Source organism: Chrysochloris asiatica, unplaced genomic scaffold (assembly GCF_000296735.1).
Source record: "Chrysochloris asiatica unplaced genomic scaffold, ChrAsi1.0 scaffold00005, whole genome shotgun sequence".
NCBI lineage: Eukaryota > Metazoa > Chordata > Mammalia > Afrosoricida > Chrysochloridae > Chrysochloris > Chrysochloris asiatica.
This window is the reverse complement of record NW_006408523.1, coordinates 43,810,835-43,815,014: the sequence shown is the minus strand read 5'-3', so window position 1 is coordinate 43,815,014 and position 4,180 is coordinate 43,810,835.

Genomic DNA, 4,180 nt, shown 5'->3' with positions numbered 1-4,180 from the left:
CAGGATCGGACATTGTTTCGTTCTGCTGTGCATGGGGTCGCTATGAGTCGGTTCTGACTCGATGGCACCTGACAACAACAACAACAACAACAGACATCTGTAGTCTGAGGTTGATCAAACTTGCAGTTAAGGTGCATTGATAATTGTTGGTGATCAAAATGCAAAAGTTGGAAACAAAGGGGAGGGATTATGCATAGGAAAATATGGCCTTTGTGATAGAAACAATGCTAGAGATCACATGATAGAATTTTTAGAAAACAGCTTTCTGCAAATACTCTTTTTCAACAACGTAAATGGAGAACATACACATGGACCTACCAGGTGGAATACATAGGAAATCAGTTAGACTGTATCTGTGGGAAGAGACAGTGGAGAATCTCAGTATTAACAGTCAAACTAAGGCCAGAGATTGACTGTGGATCAGACCATCGATTGCTCCTCTCCAAGTCCAGGTTGAATCGAAAATAATGAAAAAAACAAAAACAAACAACAACACAAAACAAGTCCAATGGAATAAGAATATGACCTTGGGAATATCCTACCTGAATTTACAGACCATCTCAAGGATTTACAGACCATCTCAAGTTTTTAAGCATTGAATACTAGTGACTGAAGACCAGAGGAGTTGTGGGTTGACATCAAGAACATCATGTGTGAACAAAGCAAAAGGTCATTAAAATGACAGGAATGAAAGCAAAGACCAAACCGAAAGTTAGAAGAGATGCTGATCCTTTTGAACATAGAGAAGTGGAAGTGATTGGAAGAAATGAAGACGTAAAGCTGAACAGAAAATTTCAAAGGCAACTTGAGAAGACAAAGTCCAGTATTTTACTGAAATGTGCACATTCCTGGAGATAGAAAACCAAAAGTAAAGCACACAGTCAGTATTTCTCAAGCTGAAAGACTTGAAGCGAAAATTCAAGCCTCAAGTTGCAATCTTGGAGGATTCTATGGGCAAAACATTGAGTGATGCAGGAAACATCAAAAGAAAATGGAAGAAATACACAGAGTAATTATACCAAAAATAATTGGTTGATGTTCAACCATTTTAAGAGGTAATACATGACCATGAACTAGTAGTATTGAAAGAAGTCCACAGCACTGAAGACGTTATCAAAAAACAAGGCTCCAGGAATTGATGGAATACCAATCGAAATGTCTCAACAAACTGATGCATCCTGGAAACACAGTCTATGCCAAGAAATTTGGAAGACCTGGCCAAGCAACTTAAAGAAATCCATATATCTTCCAATTCCAAAGGAAAATGACCCAAAAGAATGTGGAAATTATAGAATAATATTATTAATAGCACACATAGTAAAATTTTGATACAGATAACTCAAAGATGGCTGCAGCAGTCATCAACTCAGAGTTGTGAGGAATTCAAGCTGGATTCAGAATAGCGTGTAGAAAGATCGATATCACTGCTGATGTCAGATGGATTTTGGCTAAAAGCAGAGAATAACAGAAATTTACTTGTGTTTTATTGACTATGCAAAGTATTCGACTGTGTGGATTGTAACAAGCCATGAATTCCAGAACACTTAATTGTGCTCCTTCAGAACCTGTACACAGAACAAGAGGCAGTCATGCAAACAGAACAAGGAGATACTGTGGAGTGTGTATTAAAATCAGTCAAGGTGTGTGTTAGGGTTGTACCCTTTCACCATACTTTTTCAATTTGTATTCTGAGTTTTGGAAGAAGTGCAGCCAGAATGCTCCTTGGAGGCCAAGATGGCCAAACTTTGTCTCTCATACTTTGGACATAGTGTCAGGAGGACCCGTCATTGGAGAAGGCTATCATGTTTGGTAAGGTGGAGGGTCAGAGAAAAAGAGAAAGACCCCCAATGAGATGGATTGGCCAAGTGGCAGCATCGATGGATTCAAGCGTGGCAACAGTAGTGAGGTTGGCCCAGGACTGGGCAGTGTTTCATTCTGCTGTGCATAACGAGTCTGTATTGAGTCGGTATTGACTATGAGTCGCTATTGACTCGGTGGCACCTAACAACAACAAGAACAAATGCTGAGCAAATATCCAAAAAGCTGGACTATATGAAGAAGATCATGGCATCAGGATTGGAGAAAGGTTCATTAACACCCTTTCATATGAAGATGACACAACCTTATTTACTGCAAGTGAAGAAGATTTAAAGCACTTGCTGATGAAAATCATATAATACAGTCTTCTATATTGGATTACAACTCAATGTAAACTAAACAAAAATTGGTCTTCACAACAAGACCAATAGACAACATCCTAATAAATGGGAAAAAAAAAAAAAAAGATTGAAGCTGTTAAATATTTTTTTACTTGTATCCACAATCAGTGCTCCTGAAAACAGTAGTCAAGAAATTTGACACCTATTTAGAGTGTTAAATTTCAGAGATGTCACTTTGAGGACTAAGGTGCATCTGACCCCAAGCTGTGTTATTTTTAGTTGCCTCATATGCACATGTAGGGGAGCGTGTTGGCCCCATAGGATAAGCACTGGACAGTGATTGACAAGGTTGGCAGTTCGAGCCCATGAGCTGCTCCGTGGCAGAAAGATGAGGCTTTCTGCTCCTGCAAAAATGTTCAACTTTGGAAACTATACAGGGTCTCTGAATCAGGACTGACTCCAAAGCACTTCACAACAACAGAACAATGCATATGAAAGGAAATGTGGACAATGAAGACATGAGAAGAATAGATGCATTTCAATTTCGGTGTGGATGAAGAATATTGAAAGTTGCATGGACTGTCAGTAGAACAAACAAATCTGTGTTGTAAACAGTACAGGCAGAATTCTCTTTAGAAGCATACCGTGGAAGGACCAGTGCCTGGAAAAGGACATCATGCTTGGTAAAGTACAGGGCCAGAGAAAATGCGAACGGTGGATTGACATAGTAGTTGCAAAAATGGGCTCAAACTTAACAACATTTGTAAAGATGGAACAGGATTGGACAGTGTTTAGTTCTGTTGTTCATAGTGTCATTGTAATTCTGAGCCAACTTCATGGTACCCAACAATACCAACATCTGTCTCCAAGGAAGGCACTCTGATGGTGTAGTTGTTAAGCAGTCAGCTGAGAACTGAAAGACTGGAGGTTTGAAACCCACAACTTGCTCCTGTAGTTGGAAGATGTGACAGTGTGCTTCCATATAGATTTCAGCCTTGGAAATTCTGAGGCAGTTCTACTCTCTCCTAAAGGGTCACCATGAGTCAAAATTGACTCAAAAGAAACAGCTCTGTATGAAGGACTTTTCTAGATAACAGGGACATATTTTCGGGAAAAACAGATTAAAAACCATGTCCTCAAAGAGCTTACATCTTTGTTTGGGTGGATGAAGGGAGGAAACAGATCAGTAAATTTACAAATGAGCAATAAAGCATAAGAGTGCTGCAGACAGTGACAACACATTTACATTTGTTATACACCCATGTGTGATTGTAGTGCATTATGGAGATTAACCCCTAGTAATTCCTAAAAAAGGAGTATGTCAGATGTCAGGAGTATGTTGTTAGCATAGAAGAAGTATGAATACTCTGAGTCAGATTCCTCATACTTTTGAGAGCTGCAATTCATTGGAACTGTCTCGTGTTTCTGTGCTGCTCATATTTTCCACCTTTGACAGGGTTTATGCAGCCTTCCCATTTTATTTTGCTTGTTTTATTGGTATTTGAGTTTTTCTTATACAGAAAAATTAACTGTGTTAATTTTTATGGTCACAGCACCTAATATATTGACGGATATATGTAAAAGCCAATAATTTTTTCTCTTTTTAATGTGGTTAAATGATACACACCAAAGCATTTGCAAGCACAACAACTACATTTTCAGCAAATGGTATTGATTCTATTTTTCATGTGCCTCCGTTATCACTATCCTCATTCTAAACATTCCACAGCCATTAACATAAATCCCCAAACAAAAATTACCCTTTCCCCCTCACTGCTGCTCCTGGTAACTATTAATAATCTTCTGTGAGCATATAGTTGCGTATTTCATAGAAGTAAGATCATAATAGCATTTGTCCTTTGAGAGATAAGATTTTTGAATGAATTAATGGATAAGCAAGCATTTCACTATGGAAAAAAAAAATAGGTTCTAGAAGTGGTTAAAAGCCCTACTAGCATAGTGATTATTTGTTGGGCAGCTAACTGTAAAATAAGCAGTTCAAACCTACCAGCAGCTCCGTG